A 19448-nucleotide genomic window follows, 5' to 3' on the forward strand; every position below is an offset into this window, starting at 1 on the left:
TGACCTCACATACCTTTTTTTTAAATTAGGCAAAAATATTTATTTATTATTTATTTATCTATTTTTAATCATATATAAAATTCCAATTAGGATATTTTTTAAACAAAATCTCTAATTGAAGTAAAACAATGAAGTGTTTGTATTTTATATCCAAAAGGTTTAAGGTCAATTTTACTTTGACTTCACTCTTCTTGCCATTATTCAACACCATTGAAAAAATGTTTCCTGCAACTTAACTATTTGGCAGTATCATACAGCCACAAGAAAGTCATTCTAGTCTCTCAATAACTCATAAATAAATATAATGTTTTAATCTAATAAATGATTTTCAGTTTGTGAGGTAAAACCTTCATATTTAAGAAGCTGGACCAGACAGAGTTTGGTATTTTTCAATTAAGATTATTTTCCAGCATGAGAGTAAACCTATGAACAGCAGAAAGCAGCATTACAAGGTGCAAGTTGTGCTCTGATCAGAGTTTGATTGCATTAATGCCTGAGTAGCTGTGTGATCCAGTAGCAGACTCCCTGTGTGGACAGGGCTGATTTGAATTGTTAAAAAAACTGTGCCAGCATATGGGCGTCCAGAAGTACATGCATATGCAACAGATGACAGTTTTTTATCTGCGTTGACCCAAAGTCAAGAAATCCTCCAAAGTCAAGGCAGCCTTCACATCCAGTCACCCCTGCACTTCCTGCCCGTCTGACATGTTTGACAGCGTCCTTCTGAAAACCCCTCAAAATGTCACAGGTGCTGTGGGACCACTTTAAAGATGCCAGAAGGAATCTGATATAAATGCATGTTGCTGTGCTGATGTCTGCTCTCTTTGCTGTAACTAACACCTTAGGGGGAAAATGCTCTATATAAGTAGCCTTCTAGACTCCATCGTGTTAAATTTGGCTTTCCAAGCATGAGGAAGTGCTGGCTCTCAGATTTCTGTCCGCTTGTAAAGCCTCGCATTTTGGCATCACTTAAATGTGTCTCTGCTAATCAAATACACCACAGTTCTCAGAGGAGAGGAAATTTAAAGGGTGAGTTCAGCCAGATTACAAAAACATCAAATTCAATATTTTCCAGTTCAACTTCTCCCAGTATCCCCGTCCACAGAACACACTCTTTCAACAGATTTCACAGGGACTATTTCCTCACTAGAAAGTTGTTCTGATGAAAACACAGCAAGGCCTTTTGAATATTTTAAAGCCCCTTTTGGACATACATCTTGTTAAACATATTTACTGGCAGTTTTACATGTTTTTACATGTCTCATATCTGAGACTCACAGGGAGTTTCTTGCCATTTTCCCCCTATTTAACTGTTTTATCTAAAATGGAAAAAAGGACTCCCACATAAAGATGTGGGGTACAGTTTGAATTATTTAGCTTAGTTTCTGAGAATTTATGGTCCTTAATCTTGGCTTGGCGAGAGTGTGTAACTACTATAATACCCATGAGCCTCGGGGGCCGTTACTATCGAGAAGAAGCCAGTCAGAGCCACAGATCAGAGCGGTAGCGTATTGAAATCACAGCATTGAATTCACCCCGATTGACCATGATAGTAAAAGTCAAATCATTTAACCTGTAGATCAATAGTGTAACATTCAGCTTTAACCCACAGTTAGCTGAGCTCATGACAGAGTTGTGCTTGTGGTGATTAAGTGTTTCTTGACAAAATGAAACCACGGAGTTGCAGTCTATGTGACATGCGGTAACATTTAAGACATTTAAAAATGTGATTTCTTCAAATGAAGCTGTTAATGTTATGCAGTGATGATTCAGCCAGGGAGAGTTTCATTGTAATCCAGGGTGTAGAAGTAGTGAAGCACTGTCTCAAGCCATTGGACAGCAGCATGACTACTGTCCAATTTCAAAGGATAAATGCGGCCGAAAAAAGCTTCCTTCCATCCCTGAGCAACGAAGGATCCAAAGGGTGTTTCCTTCTCTTTATCATTCTGTAGATTAAATAAAGAATATAATTGCCATTTTGCCCAGTCTAAACTCAATAATTCACAGTGGCAAAAAGATGTGTTTTTAGAAAATTTAAAACTAAAATATCTATTAAACTCTCTATAGATTTTGGATACTGAATTGATTGAACAGTTTAGGAAGGAACACGCCTGAGTAGATCCACTTTATTCACTTTGTGTCAAGACAAAAACTAAACCATTAAGGCAAAGATCAGGACAAAGGTATAAACCATTTCTATAGATTTAAGTGGGCCATGGCGAGGGAGGAGACTAAGAACCCAGTGAGTTCTGGAAGGAAATAGATCATCTGGTCTGATGTGACAAACAGTGAACTCTTTGGGCAGAACCCAGGTTCTCACCTGGGTATCAATCCCCGTGGTGAAGAGAAGCGTGGTGATGCTTCTCAGCAGCAGGGACAGAAGGACTGATCAGAATTAGGGGCAAGGATAAATTCGGCTCCACAGTTTGTTCAGCCTGACTCTGGGTTGATGGTTCTCTTTTTAGCATGACTATGACCCGAAGCACACAGCCAAGACAAGGCTGGAGAGGCTTCAGGAAAAGTCTCTGACTGTCCTTGAGTGGCTCAGCCAAAGCAGAGACTTAAACCCCAAACAACATCTGTGGAGAGAGCTGAAAATGTCACTTCACGGACACTTCCTGTCCCGTGTGACGGATCTTTTGAGGATCTGCCAGGGAGAATGAGATAAACTTCCTAAAATCAGGTGTGAATACCCTGCCCAGATTTTACTAGAAGACTTGAAGCTGTAACTGCTGCTAACGGGTTTTCTATATAGTACTGAATTAAGAGTCTCCATAATTTTGAGAGATTTCAGTTTCTGATTCTGAATGAATTTACAAAGATTTGTTTTTATTTATTTACAATTAACTATTCTACACTATTACAAAAATACACATGTGACTCTTTACAGCTCTTCAATAATCTGAAAAGCATTCTTATATATGTTTGACTTTTATCAATGAGTATATGGATGAATGAATGATCTCTAGCAGAACACTTTTCATTCACAAGTAAGCAAAGAGGAATTAGTTCCCAGCCCAAAGTCTTGTGATTCTATGTGCAAAATCTGAATTTTCAAAGTGATGATAAAAAGCTACTTGGGGATCTGGTGGTGAAAGTCAGGGTCTGGCAGTTTCACATTGTGTGAACAACACACATCTTGTCACACACCATGTGCCAAATATTGTGTAGGCATTGTGGCCTTGTCCTGAGTGGTCATGTCAGGTATGAATAAAGATGAGCACATGTCAGAATGACAAAATGCAATCACTTTTACAGATGAAGCAATGTTACGTATTCCACGTCTGACAAAGGCTCATTCAGAGTGTGATTGGTCAGTGCTGCAGCTACAGGATCAATTTCTGTATCAAGGTGGAGACACAAACCAATATCCCCAAACCTGGACAAATAAAACGAGAACTGCTGTGTCTGTATGACTAGTATCCAGCGAGGTTTGTTTTTTTCAGTGGCTTAGTTCCCTCTTTTCTAGCATTGATGCAGAACAATTTAGACAATTACATCATAGCTTTGTTTTGCATAAGCCCTGAAATGTCCAGAAAGAAAGACGGCTTGAATCTGTACGCGTGTCGTCGGCGCTGACAGGCCTTTGGGGATGAAGACAAAACTTTGAGCCTGTGAGCCCTCCTCCCTCGCCCCCTGTTACGTGTTGGATCCTGAGATGTTGACACAGTGGGATTAGTTTGATGGAACTGGTTTGACAAGCGGGAGACCGTAACCTCTGTGAATAAAACACAATTCAGAATCCACACACTGGAAAAGAAACACTCCTCTCTCTGAACCCCCAGCCCTCGCTGCTTTCTCCCTTTTCCACCTCACGCCCACATGCAGAGACCGAAGAAAGGAATAAATTCACCTGCATTCAGCTACAAATCTCAGTTTCTCACCGAGGCAGAATTTAGAGATTCTAGAAAGACTTAATTCATTATTCACACGACCAACCAGATGCCTTGCATTTAAATAATGTATGTAGAAAATGAATGCCGGTTCCACCTTCCACACAGAAAACAACTTGTGAGTATTTAACGAGCTGAGGTTTACGTAGAAATCCAGCACTTTGTATAAAAGTGCTAAATAACTGCAGTCTATTTACTGCTATTTACAACAATGTAATCCACTGCACAATGTGTTTTTAATCAGATGACAATCATAGCTCACAACATCCTGTTTCAGATACGGCTGCTCACAAAAGCTGCCTCAGTCCACGTCTGTTGAAGTGGATATAAAGCTGTGAATAGGTACTCACGGTTTCTTAGTGACTCGCATATTTATATAGACATTTTTAAAGCACTCAGTAACATATGCTGTACCTGAGTCAAAGCTGCTAAACATTTAATAAGTGTTGTTAAAATTATTCAGCATTCAAAGAGAGGAATACCATTTTTTATCCAGATCTGTATCCAAACCTGCAGAAAATACCATAAAACTCAATGGATGCAATGTTAATATGGTTTGTGCAACAGCAGAGAATAAGACAGAATATATCTAAATTACCGTATAATGTTGGGATCATGTCAGGTCTAACAACCACATAAATCTAGAGATCAGATTTGAGGGGAGCCTCTAAAATAAGGATGATTATTCTTTTGTTATAGTTTTCAACTCGTTTCTTTACTAAAACCATTGTTCACCCTTACAGCGGTTGCCCACATTGCCTAGCAGACCACTTCAAGCATATCTGATTATGTGTTGGGGCAGAAGCCTTAAAATGTGGTAAATGCAGCAGCAGGGAATGAAAAAAAAACAATCCTGTAAGGAATTAGTTTTAGGAAAATGTTGGGTAATATGGTGGTTCCAGGTTCTGGGGTTTGTAGGTGCAGGTAGAAGACTCACCATTTTTTAAACTTAAAACTTCTATCTTAACTTATTTTTGAATGACATTTCCCTTTGTTTTTCTGAGTGTGAATAGAAGCGTGGAGTTAATACAGTGATGTAGGTTTACTCTCTGTTGGAAGCACCACTCACAGCATGGAGGCCCCTGTACCGTCAGAGATATCCTGCTGACTAACAGATAAACACATAAACAGGAGTAAAAATAAAACCTCCTTTGTGTAACAATGAATTATGCAGGAGTTTAAATGTGGTAACAAGATAATATATGCATTTTTTCTGCTTTTGTGAGTACGGAGATTTTGGGATTCATCAACATAATAATTTCGACACAAATGACCCTGCGATGGATACAAATAACATGAAGGTTTGAGCAGTAAGACTTTGAACAGAACTTGGTTTTAGTAGCCAGTCCCTCCCTCCCTCCCCACATTGATAGAGCAAGATGGTTTCAGCTCTGCTCAGCAGTGAGGTAAACAGGACACCTAAGCTATCTAGACTGTGGCAGTCAACTTTATATAAATTTGTCCTAGCACAGTTTCATAATGAACAAAAGAAGATTTCTACACGTATACTTAATAATCAATCAATCAATCAATCAAATTGTATTTGTATAGCCCATATTCACAAATCACAATTTGTCTCAAAGGGCTTTAATAAGGTGTGACATCCTCTGCCCTTAACCCTCAACAAGAGTAAGGAAAAACTAAAAAAAAAAACTTTTAACAGGCTAAAAAGAACGTAGAAACCTCAGAGAGAGCCACATGTGAGGGATCCCTCTCCACTAATAACATAAGAGATCTCTAACTTGGTGTATTTCTCCATTGCTGCATTGTATAGTTTGGAAAAAACGAACGTGCACCAACCCAATGGTAGGACGCAATGGATCCTTTTCTGCACATTTAGCTGGATTGTCTTTTTGTTGGCTATCCTGTCCACAGTCTAAAATTATTCAGCTGTGTGTGTGGTAAAGGGGCCACTTCTAAGCACCCATTGACTGTTTAGCAACACCTATCTGAGAGGACAAAGGGAGAAGGAAGGTTTGGCCCATTTGATATTTGCTTTGTTCCAGGATGCTTGAGCTACTGTGACATCTAATTGCAACGAATATCATATATATTACCTTGAACAGACCTACATGCAGTGCCTTCCACCCTGCTCCTACCTACATCCATAGCAGTGCTTGGGCCTGCAGCACCCTCCTCACATCTCATAATCCTTCTCCCCCCGGGTGCTTTTCATATCTTTATTTACTCCCTGCTGTCCACTGCTGTTGCAGGACGCCGTTGATGAAGAGCCCAGTTGAGCTGACTAGAGAAATAGAGAGGGGAAAAGGGACATGGATCTGCCAGGGCCATTCTCTGAGTGCGTTCTGCCTGTCACCATAATCTATACAGCTCCCCTCGGTGCTAACACTCACTCTCATAATGTGATTTGTCAACGTTGTACAACATAAAAGAAGTGCAAGCGCTAATAGAGAGAGAAAAATCAGACAGCGAGGGTCAACACTGCAGAAGTATGACATGAAATAGATATGATTGTTATGCCACCGCATCCCTGTGCTCTCCCTGCAGTGCAATTTGCTGCTCAACTGCTGAAACTGCTTCGTGTCTTTTTTCTGTCATTAGTAGATGGCTAGTTGAAAGACTTGAATTTTGTGTATGTTATATATGCGGCAGTGGCTGAGGGGTAGACCTGTTGTCCTCCAAACCAGGAGGTCGGCAGTTCGGTCCCATCTGCATGCCGAAGTGTCCTTGGGTGAATGGCAAACTGTACTGTAAAGTGCTTTGAGTGGTCATCAAGACTAGAAAAGCACTTTATAAATACTTACCATTTACAAACCATTTATTTATGTATCACCTGGAGTGTGACTGTGTGTGTGGGCAGAGCTCAGGTTGTTAATGTGTGAAGTAGGTAGGACTATGAAGGGGAGGTTGTGGCTTAGGAGGTCGACCCCTGGCTCCTCCAATCCTCAGGCTGAGTCGTCCTTGGGCAAGACACTAAGTCCCTGTGTGTGAATGATGTGTGATAAAAAGTGCTGCGTATAAAAGTGGTGTATGAATGCGTAAATGGGTGAATGAGATTTGTATTGCAAAGTGCTTTGAGTGGTCAGTGAGACTAGGAAAGTGCTATATAAATGCAGTCCATGTACAGTTTACCGTACTTTCCCGGGCGACTGGTAAGCCGTTATACTCTCGTTCAAATTGTCAGTTGTTGGACAATCGCTGGTTTTCCGTTTAGAAGGAGTAAAGTGCTGCACCAATAGCCTTCCACTGGCGACAGGGTGTTTTAGAAATACCTTTGAACTCACCTGAGCTAATGGAGACTGGTCTAGGTCTAACTTTTCTTAAGTTTGGTTAGTGTTTACTTTGAGTTGACTCGAAATGAGTTGGTGCGGCTGCAACCTGTCGAAGCAGATTCCCCCACACTCCCTGAGTCTGGCTATGTTCTCTATTCAATTTGTGTTAATATTAATGGTCAATAGATTTTTTTCCCTGCAACCAATTGGTTGAGGATTAGCCGCAATTTTAGTTAATCAAGATCTTCTTTGGTTGACAACAGATATAGAAGGAACAGTCTTCAGTGTACTCCCATGTGGTGCAGTGGAGGGTGACTTGCTGCTCAAGGAATAAATCCGTTCTGCTATTTGTCAGAGGAATTAGCAGTTACCTGCTCAAACAGGTATCCTAAATATGAATGATGGTCCTTTGGTGCTTCGGGTTGATGTGCAAGTTTGTCGTTAGAGAGACGCTGTGGATTATTAATTCCCAACACATTAGGTTCCTTGTTGATTTGGCAAAAATGTGAAAAAGATGGACACTATGTTTTATCAATAATGGGGAAAGTACAGTCACAGCATTAATCAGGATTTATTGTATTTTTTTAATTATCGTTGTTTTAACACCAAATGCTTTTCCAAAACGAATCTTAAGGTAAATGAGATGTGAAAACCATATGACCATCAACAACATGTGGTTGCGTCGTGGTTGAGATAGAAAACGAGCTCCGTTAACGTGTATTCAGAGTTAAACCATAGCAGTGTATACGAGGAGCATCAGTCAGCCTGATGCAGCATAGTGCTGTCTGACTCACTCCAACTCTGACCCGAATTTCACTGCTGTACTAACACGACCTCATCCTTTCCTCTTTAACATGCTTTCTATATGTGTTGTGTCAGCCCTTCTCCTTACATGTTTAGAATCGTTTTTATTATTTGATTGATTTTAAGCGGCACCATTACTCTTAGCCCTCAGGTTGGAGCTTGTCATACAGCTTAAACTGTAACACACGCCTGTTAAATACTCCAGCTCCACCCAGCTTTTATCTTAAAGGTTCAGTGTGTAAGATTTAGGTGAAAGGGATCTATTGGCAGAAATTGAATATAAAATAATCCTGGTGATGTTTTCACTAGTGTGTTTCATCTAAAATGTAAGAATTGTTGTTTTCTTTACCCTAGAATGGACCCTTGTTATTTAAATACTTTATATTTACATCAGGAGCAGGTCCTCTCTATGGAGGCAGCCATGTTTTTTACAGTCGTCCAAACTGGACAAACTAAAAACCTGTTGAGTTTTTATGACAACTGAAGGCTACCACAGGCTCTCTTTCATGTTTGGAAGGGGAGGGTGAGGTGAGGGGCATTCAGCTGCAACATGCAACTTCACCACTAGAAGTCACTAAATCCTACACACTGAAACTTTAACTGTAGGAAGTGCACAATTGGTTGGCTAAATGATTCGGTGTTGTTACCCTTTCTATTCGGCACTATTTCATATTTTATTCATGTACAATTCAAGTTAACTGGTGCAACTAAGATGTTACACAGCCCCCTGCCCCTAGGTGGGGCTTTGGCCTGGCCTGCCCTCTCCCCTGTGTTGCGCAGATGATTTAAACTAGCATGAAAGTTGAAAGATTGCTGCTATTGGTAGCACTGCAAGGGTTAGCACGCCTGGATTTTGCATGGTCTGAAAAGATAAAGCATTTTCTGACTTTTATACAAGTCAATATTCTAAATAAAAAAATCTGTTTGATCAATAGGGAAATTAGGTCAGTACCCATTAAGTTCACATACAATTTTCACATTTTTTAAACACCTAGATTTCAATTGGCTATCATAACCTGGCTGATATAAAATCAATGACTGATCAGGTCATGTGAAAATTACTCACAGGTGAGTCATCTGTTTAGGAACTCATTTTAGATTCAAACTCAAAAGGGGGCCATTCACATTACACACTTGGGTTTGATTTTCAGTTTGGATTGTTTCACTATTATGCAATATTTTCTTCTTTTGTTCAGTTACCTTGGTCATTTTATCAAAAAATATTCGAGATATGCAGAATTGTTCATTTGTATTTATTTCTGAACATATTTTGAATTGTGAACTTGAGATTCAGAGGTGCCCTGAGTTTGATCAGGATGACTGTAGTGAGTACTTCCATTGTTGTAGAATGAACATGGAGTATTTGCTACATATGGTTTTGCAACGGACTGTAGCCCCTTTGTGGACGAGTTTGTAAATTCAGCAGAGCAGGGGTCTTATAGTGCTGAATAAGTAACATGGAAGCTTCTGCCATCTTGTTCTCTCCAGCTCTCTGTTTTCAAAGCTGAGCCCTGTCAAGATAGTTTGCAGTCTGGTAGTGACCATCTGGAAATGTCCGTAAGCTGAAATGAAATGAACTGGCACTGGTCACAATATCACTGTGCCCAGAACTTTAATGTTGCACTAATCAATATTTTTTTTATTTGAACGAATGTCTCCATGCTGTGATATGAAAAGGGTTTCTCACAGTGATGAACCCATGGAAATATTACAAAGTCATTTAGACAGCTTTCAGCTCACTGGTAGTTTTCTGGCGTGCAGCTTTGTTGCTGTGGTTCAGCTACACCACTCTCATGTGCATCGTCTCCAGCAACAGCACTGATCAAATCCAGGCACACTACCTGCTCAGGACCAAACAGCTAGTTAGCAACGAAAGAGTAAAGCTCTGTGAAAAATTACTTTATGTCTAATTCTAATTTGTGCCTAATTACAACTCAAAGCTCTAAGTTTGTTGAGTATGAATTTTGACCTTAATAACTCAAAAAGAGAAGGTTAAAATCACCTCAGTGGATGTGGAGAAACCCGAACTGGAAAAAATATTGTGATGATACACACACTTGAAAGTAGCTCAAACTGGCGTGGGGCTGAGTAACTAACCTTCCAGCATTTCCAGACGTTAGACCCAACCGCATCCTAAACAGCTGAATGAGTTGAAACCGTAGAAAACGATCCACATATACTGACACACAATAAAGCGACACAGTAGTGTTTCCAGTGTTTGCCTTGCTGTGCTGGATGGGACAGGTCAGCAACAGGTCTGCCTGTGTGGGGTGTGTGTTAATGTGCAAGTGAGCAGGACGGAGGCCTCCCACTGGAGAGCGAGAGAGAGAGAGAGAGAGAGCTCAGACATGGCTTCTGAGTGCTGCGGGGGCCCCTGGCAGGTCTGGGGCCGAAAGATGAGCGCTGAATGGCGAGCGGCAAACCTGAAGAATAGGGCCACAGTGGGGCGTCTGGGGAGGACTGGGTGATCTGAAACCTCCTCATTCTCTCCTCTGTTATCTTTTCATGCCTCTCGTTTGGTCTCCAGTTTTGTGTCTCTGCAGCTATTCAGAGCTGCTTGGGTGAGTCACACAGCTCCTCTGTTCGGGCCTCTTACCAGCTATTTTCTTCCTCCTCCTCTCTATGACCTCTTTTTTTTGCCCTCTCCTTTCTACTTCCCCTTATCTTACCTTTCAGTCTCTACTGTATCTCCCGGTCCATCTGTGCACTTCAGATGTTCAGATGGACAGATAAGCACTGATTGAGTATCGGGGGCTGGTGGAGAGAGAAGGAGAAACATTAGAGAAGAGCGGGGGTCTGAGAGAGCTGCGTCTTGTTTTCCATGTTGTAACTGTTTGTGCCTTATCAGTTGAGGTTTCACATTTGCCACGGTAACAATGTGACTCTTTGTGCAGTCCGGCTCCTTTCTTGTCCTGTTGTTCTGCTGTTTCAGTTGATACAGCAGGCTGAAGCACAACACCGCTGCTGTCCCCATTTTGTGTTTTCCAAAATGTCCATTTTAAGCTTCGACAAAACCCACTTGGCACAATTGATGTGTTCACTTGGAGAAATGTGTGTACATGGAATACAGTTTAAAACTGTTTGCATTTGGTTGAGAAAGCCTCTAATCCGAACATTAGTTCAAACCCTTATTTTGACATGAAAAAACTGAAAACTGGAGTGGAATAATGGACTTATGATTTCTCACATGATTGCAGTCGGTGTAATGTTCCTGATTCATTTCCTAAAATGGAACGAGAATTTTAAGAAAGCTGCTCTTTTTCTTGTCCTCCTTTTCCAACTTGTATTTTTGCCCATAGTCGTTCTGACAACTCTGTTCGCTCCCTGAACTCTAATGTCTTTCCAGTAAACTGCTGGTGTAAGTAATAGCCTGGACTGGATGAACTGGATAATTATCACTCTCCACCCTCTCCACCCCCCTACCTTCCTACTTTCCACTCTACCTCTTCTCCTCATTTTTCTGGAACCCCTCGGGGTCTCCAGTGTCCTCTCCACTTTCCACGGCAGTGATAAGATGTCGACACGATTAAGGGTGAAAGCTAATCCGCCGCGCTGCCTCTCTCCCCGCGGCTCTACCCAGTCCTCGGGCAACACAAAACGCTGCAGCTGAGTCCAAAGAGCTGCAGCCAGTGGATGGCAGGAGCGGCGAGAGAGAGAGAGAGAGAGAGAGAGAGAGAGAGAGAGAGAGAGAGAGAGAGAGAGAGAGAGAGAGAGAGAGAGAGAGAGAAAGGAAGAGGGAGAGAGAGAGAGAGAGAAAGGAAGAGGGAGAGAGAGAGAGAGAGAGAGAGAGAGAGAGAGAGAGAGAGAAAGGAAGAGGGAGAGAGAGAGAGAGAAAGAGAAAGAGAAAGAGAAAGAGGAGGAGGCCAGGTGGACAAGGGGTTGACTTGTAGCTTAATAATTGATAGGCGCAACTTTCGTTTTTTAATCTGTAAATGAGAAGGCCTAAGATGGTGGGGCCGTCACTCTGACACCCTATCCCTGGCCCATTAAGATAACAAGATGTTGGATAATGATCTTGGTTAAGGTGCAGTTTATCAGTCCGGGGGAAGTGGCCTTATCTCCCAGGTGGCTGAGCTTGTGTCCCCTGATGCACTGACATTACATCTCAATATGGCCGTATCTACAGAAGAGCGAAAAGAGAGTTCTGTAATCAAGACGGCTGTAGGTGTCAACATACACAAAAATTACCTTTCCACAAAGAATTGATAGGGTCCTGTGTAAAAAAACTAATTAAATGATATCTGTTTGATCATCATTTACTTTGTGAAATATCATCGTTCATAATTATTTATTATCTCCAAAATGTATGAGAGAGGCTGGGGATAAAAACACAAACAAATAAGTATTTTGTCCACATAATTTTAAGTGGAAATTAATATATATTTGTGACCTATTCAACCACTTCCTGGATGTCATCCATATATATATATATATATATATATATATATATCTGCAGAGAGATACTGTATGGGGGCAAACTGAGTTAAGCAGCTCTGCCCTCCTCTGCATCCTTGTGTACGAGGTGTGATTCATTCTCAACTTGTCCCTGCAGCTGAAACCTCTGATCCTATAATTTATTGAGCCCAGCAGCAGCGCTTCTGCCACTTTACACTTCCTAGGTAAACACCTTTGTACAACACTCAGCTCAAGGGTGTCCTTTGGTCGCACATTTATAAACTTCAAATGAGTTCACCCTGCAGGGCACGTGCTGGAAAATGTCAGCAGTCTACAGTATCAAGACAACACTGGTGTCCTGTGGTGACAGAAAGGAATCAAAGAGATGCGTAGGACAGAGGAGACACAAAAAATACTGATGAGAACAAGAAAGAGGGCAGAAAAGGAGAAAAAAAAGCGAGGCTCAAAGAGCAGATGTGATGATTTTGTGAGTTGCAGTGTCATCTCAGACACTGATGGTGTTTCCCTGGAGGTTTGAAGAGATTAATTGTTCCGAGTTGCAGCTTCTGTTCACTTTTGCTGCTCAGAGACCACTGGAGATACACATTGTTACACATACAGCTCATGTTTGAATAACACTGTGACTGGAACTGTTGGAACAACCATCAAAAAGACAGACTTATAGCTTATTGCACCATTGAGTTGATGGTCAGATCAGACCTCTGGCTTTTTGAGGCAATTCATCTGTCACAAAAAAAAACACATGCCCAAACCTTGGGAGGGTCCACAGCAAGACTTCATCAAGCTATCACCACCTCTTATATCAAATGTGAAGATAAATGTATGCTTTGTTCCCATAATCCTTTATTCAGTAAATACATTGGTTAATGTTTCCTTAATTTATCTATTACAAAATCTAGGAACCTGCTTCACAAAGCTTTGCGATTAGGACAAGCAAGACCTTCTGAACAATATTCACCTATCAGACTGGACGGAGAGAAGCTGCCAAAGGGACTGCACCGCAAATATAACGTGTGTGCGCTCCAGTAGCTGATCTGACACCAAATCCATAATTATTAATCCATGAGCCATGATACATAGAGAATAACCAGCACATGGTCTGATTAGTCATGTAACTGGCATTAATGACAGCAAACAGTCAAACACAGCTGACCACAGCAGAGCTGCACAAATACAACAGATTTAAACTAGTGATTCATTATATTTTGTCTTGACTAATTTATGTTAACTCCATGACTTTATTAGATTATATCTTACTTCAGAAAAAGGCCTGTTCAATGCAATCACATCCACTGTGTAGTGCTACAGTCCCCCTCTGTGGAAGCTGTGGTGCTGCAGAGTTAATGCTACCTGAGTCAAGCATGTTGGTCTTTATCCTCAAAGCCTTTTCTATTGTAAGGCTAAAAATAAAAATATATACTAAGTTAAAATAATACACCCTAAGCTAAGAAACAAAAAAGGTTCTAATTAAATAATGCTCTGATCTAACATTTTACTGCTGAGGTTACATAATGCATACATGATACAAGGACTATCAGCACAGTGCAACACAAGGGCAACAGTGGTTCTTTATCTCCACCCTATCGACATGAATCATCAGCTGAAGTGCTGGTGCTGATTTCTTGCTTAGAAACTGTTATCTTTAGTTGCTGTCTTTTACCACAACATATCATGTATGAAGCCACTGAAATAATTTTCAGTTTCCCTTTTGCAAATTTCTCATTTTAAACAGACAATAAGTCTTGATAGTTCGTCAGCGTTTTGAACTAACTGGCCGGCATTTGCTATTTTTATGTCCTGAAGCTATAAAACTTGACAGGCAACACTTACTGTGGGGTAATGGTCAAACAAGCAATTGGATAAGATATTTTGTAACATTTTTTTCAAGTGTCACACTACAAAACAATGTTTATTTAACTGACTAACTGACCAACTGTACTTGTAAAAGACATGGACATGGCAGCACATGCACACACAGCAACCTTTCACTGAGTAAAAGCACTAAATGTTGTGACGGAGGAAATAGAAGTGCAGAGCTTGTGTTGGAATCCGAGCTCGGCTAAATGCTTACCCCACTTCACTTGCTGCCCCATCTATGCTGTTGGCTAATGTGTGCTCACAAGACAATAAGTTGAATTTTACAGCTTAGACGGACTACCAAGCATGAAATTAAGAACAGCTTGGATTAAATTTCCTTGAAACATCACTCCATAGGGACACTGTGGACATGCACACGATTGAGTCGCACAGATGACAAGGTTTCATGACTGTCCGGTAAGATTTGTAGACTGTTTGTAGTGCATGAATATTGTGTTCACATTCAAACAATAATATCCTCTTGTTGAGTTTATGGCCGTGATGTGCTGGCCATACTATTAATTGAGGATGTTCACTACTGTTATACAATTCTACAATTCCACGAGCATGTCAGGTTTGCACCAAGAAGAGAAAATACACCGAACCTTGTCTACACAAAAAACAAAGTGCATGCAAAGCATTCTATCACCCCCTTCCTAGCCTAGCCATTTAGACCACATATGTCATGCTAATCCCAGTAAAGAGACCACCACTGAAAATGTGCAGACCAATCTGTAAACATTCATGTCCAGAGGTGTCCATCTCCATCCTGAATCAGTGCTTCAAAAGCAATAAAAGAGCATGCTACCAAGAGGATCGCATCAATCTGGAGGAATACACAGAGACTGTGACAGCTCACATCAGTACTATTGACGTATTGACGTCACAGACACTAAAACCACCACCTCAAGGGTAAACTAGAAGCTGTTGCTGACAGCAGAGGTTTGGAGGTTGTTTAAGATCTGAGAAGCTTCATTCAGATGCAGGAAAGAGGCAGACCACAAAGCAGCAGGAACTAACCTGTGACATGGCATCAGAGAAGCAAAGCTCAGTTATGCACAGAGAATCAACAGAGACTGTGAATATGCCATCAAACCTGGTCAATGTCCATGCAGACATTTTAACATCTTGAATGCCCAAGCAGTCATTCCCACATGCTTCCAGTCAACCAACATCATCCTGGTTTTTCCTGTGTGCTGTCTGAAGGATTAGCGCCACTGAGGACTCACACATATTATCATCAAGTGGTACAAGAGGCAAGTCCTCCAGCCTCCAGATCCCACTTGACCCCTGCAATTTGCTTTCCGCTCCCCTGAAGATGCTTCTTCACCCCAACAAGCTCTGTTTATCCTGGAAAACACATCTGTCAGGATGATATTTACAGGCTAGCTCAGCATAGACTACCTCAATGGTAGGCCGCAGGAATCAACACCTGGACAAGTCCAAATTTAGCCATAAGGTTACAAGCACAAGTACTAAAAGGTTTTATGGAGAAAATAAAGCTACAATTGATGAAACGTAAACCTCACCAACTGTTAAGCATGAGGATGGAAACATTATTCTTTTGGCTCATGTGAAAACCATTGGCACAGGAAACATTTCACAGCTACATGGAATATATATCAACAAATGGTGGATGCAAATGTCTTGCAGTACACATGATCGAAAGCAAACCTCAAAATCCTACGCAAACTATTTCTAGAAGATTATGTTTTTGGAACATTTTTCGAAGTCTTTGAACATGAATACAAATATCTCAGACCTTGAAGTGATTTGCAAGGAAGAGTGGGTGAAAATGGGTGAAAATCCAGAATAAACAAGGTCAGCTGCCACATAAAGTTGTGATATCTGCCTCAGGGAGGGGGTAAGTAGTAGTAAGTAGTGGGGTGACCATTAAAAAGTAATAGTGCATAAACGTTTAAAGACATTTTCGAATGCTTGCTACAGGGCTTGTATTTATTTCTTTGACGTGAAACAACTGTGTTGTAGCAGGTCTGCTCAGCTTCTTACACACTGCCCCATTATGCTATCTCTTTATTAATTATTTGATTTTTGATGACATAACTTGTTTCAGATTTTACTGTAACAAAGTGGCAGCGGTGGGATAACTGTCTGAGAGGAGCTGAAGTAGCTGTTTGCCACAGGAATAAAATGTGGTCAGACCAAAAAAGGGGCATTGCAATGTTAATCTATATATGATTCTGGAAACGTAAATAGTGATTACCCTACTACCCTACTGCTACCCTTCTATAGCTGGTGAGCAAAGTAGTAATATGCTAGCTAACTGTAATATGGTAGAAAATGTGTCAACATGCTGGATTTCTATATGCCAGTAAGGAAATGAACCAGCTGGGAAGCTAACTGGAAAATAAGTTCCACAGTCTGTTATAGAGACATTTATTATTTGTAGCATCTTGTCTTGTCGACCACTTTGTCGCTGAAGATGTTTATACACCATCACAATTGGACGCAATGTTATTACAATAGTGTCCTCTAGGATTGCACTGTGAAGAAAGCTAGCCTGCTATTATCTAGTGTCTTTAAGGTTCATCTAAAAGTTAATTTAAGTTACTTTCTATACCAAAGATTGGTGAGATTTACTCTTTGTCAGCACCGGCAAATATGGATGTCCAGGGTTTTATTTCTGAACTTAGATGAAATTATTTTGTTGCCACTTGGGTGCATTGTGTAAAAAAGCTGGAACAACATTTACACACGCGCTTGTAAAGTTCATATCAATTATTGTGAGTCCAGTAATTACTCTGCTTTAACTCTGCCCCAACATGAATGGCCTTTGTCAACAAGTTATACAACTGATGTTGAAGTGAAGAAACTGAAGTTTTACTTGCATCAGTGCAACAATGTGACTGGCTTGATTTGCTTTCTTTCTTCAGTATTGCAGACTCTTATGTTACGGTGGTGTAACACATGGTTTGTTTCTCTCGAATAACGTCTCTGATCTAGTTGCCAGGAATCTATAACTCTATTATCAGAAAATTGTGTTTCCTTCTCCCCATAAGTATGTATGTTTAATCTACTATATATGGAGAGGAAGAGGAGGATCGCATCCCTTTAACTGTCAACAAACCATCCCCATAGTAGAGCTAAAACTCAAACACATCTTGGGAAACAGTCTGCAGCAAGTGCGTGACACGCAAAGGACAACTATGAAAGCCCGAGCACATACAGCACTTATCACACACACATAGAGATTTCCAAGGCTAAGTGACCTGCATGCTCTCAGCTTTGAATGGCATAAGTACTGGAGTAGCCTTGGGTTCTGCACCCAACCTGAACACAGTTATATGGCAGCTAATGGTGATGCAGGCCGCTTCCATGGTCATCCATCAGACCTCACAGGTAATGTCTACCAACTCACTTGGCTTACATCAGCCAGGATAAAGGCCTCTATTAAGAAAATGAATAATGCCAACTGAGGGGAGGTGACCTCGCGCTGGTCACGTGTCATCAAGGCTGAGGCACGATTGGCTGCTTTTAGTTAGTATCCGGTGCTACCAAAGGGGCAGCGCAGCATTTGACGGATGATCGAGGCCGAGGCGAGATGGGCTACAGAGTCAGTCGTTTCACTCCTGTGATCTAATCTGTTACCCATCGTGCATCCTGCTTCACTGATGAAAAGGCAAGGTCCCATCCGTCACAGGCAGCTATGGTAAATGGAATTTTAACCCCCACCTCCCCCACCCGGTGCAAAAGGGTCTGGATGATGGACGATCATTGCAAAAGAGCCCAGAGCTATGGAAAATTAATATCAAGGTGGGGGGGGGGGGGGGGATCTGTGAAGACTCCAGCTTCCTATGGATGCTCCTCTGCTTTCTGTCACTCAGCGACAGAGGCAGATGAGCTCTGCCTCTGTTTCTGAGCACCAAGATATTCAAGGAGGAATCCACACTGTTGTCATTATCACTCTCCTTCAAGCAGGCAGCCCAGAGCCCTTGGAATGTCACACCACATGGCGAAATGTGGTTTTAGATGAAGAGGGCTTTAATGGTTAAGAAGGGGTCATTTCTGGCATCACACAAGCAGAACAGGTACAGACAGGAAGCTGAAGATGTGTGCCTGAGGTATAGACCTTGTGTTTTAAATGGACGCCATCAAAGGCAGAGTGCGAAATACCCAGTAGCAATGCTGGTGTTATGCTGAGGTGCAGTCCTGGCTGTGTGTGACACGTCTCATCTGTCGTGTGTGGCCGTTGAACTGCGTGCGTGCAAAATATTGGACTTTTTTTCAATGTGTTTAAATTCATGTCTCATAAAGCGAATCAAACAAACACAAAGTAAAGTTCAGTACTGTTCAGGTCCTAATAACTTCTGATTTGTGTTGTTTATGTTAAAGTGTAAAGTGAGCCCAGTGATGACAATTATAAGTGACACATCATTTTGCTGTTGAGGCTTCAATCAAGGGGTTTCAGAAGCTGGAACTGTTGAGAAACTCTTTGGTCAGGGTTTTATTGCAAGGACCTGAATAGTAGAGTTAATTATACATCCATACTATGACTGAGGCCCCTGATTAAAACATTTTGCCCAAAAATTCATTTTTGAACACACATTCAAATGGCTTTTTTGGGGATGAGACTTGGTTTTAAGAATGCCTATTGATCGTTACTTCACACTCATCATCTCACAGGTTAAACTACAACCACGGCCAGTCTCATATGAGATGAATAAGTCAATGTAAGTACCTTTATTGTCATGGAGATCCAACATCTCTCTCTGTGCATCATATACCAAAACGTAACCAGACAAGGGACAGATAACTTTAAAAGTTCCGTTCAAAAGACATTTGATCTTCTATTTGAAGTTTATTACCCTCTGTCGAAATTTGGTTGTCATTCCGAGAATATTTTGCTTTAATTGTCGTTCTTCGAATTTAAACTTCATCTCCTGAGTTCTATGTGAGTTCAATGCCTCATGAATAATCCCTTCTCTAAATGCAGAGCTCTTCCATTGTTTTCACACTTCTTAGTTACTTATATCTTTTTAGCACTAAATATTGAATTAGCCCAATAACGATACTGTTGTACCAGTGAATCACGATGAAAGCATTCTTTTGAAAGAAATTGTGCTTTGGTCTTCCACAGAAGCTCAATGTCACCTTGTCTGGTTCAGATGTGGTGCTGCAAACTCAGCTGCACCAAAGTCCTCAGTTATTCTTCCATACGGCGCAGCAGCCTCGCTGTTTGAAAGCCTGAGCTTCTTCACTCTCTGTTCCCACTCTATGTCTGAGC

The 19448-nt window shown here is 41.1% G+C and overlaps 1 protein-coding gene across 3 annotated transcripts in view; it reads left to right on the forward strand.

Annotated features, from left to right (window-relative positions):
- LOC117770507 (retinoic acid receptor beta-like) overlaps positions 1–19448 on the forward strand; it is a 200925-nt gene that overhangs the window by 140986 nt on the left and 40491 nt on the right. The gene's annotated exons all lie outside the window — the stretch shown is intronic.

The sequence above is a fragment of the Hippoglossus hippoglossus genome, chromosome 11, assembly GCF_009819705.1.
Source record: "Hippoglossus hippoglossus isolate fHipHip1 chromosome 11, fHipHip1.pri, whole genome shotgun sequence".
Lineage (NCBI taxonomy): Eukaryota > Metazoa > Chordata > Actinopteri > Pleuronectiformes > Pleuronectidae > Hippoglossus > Hippoglossus hippoglossus.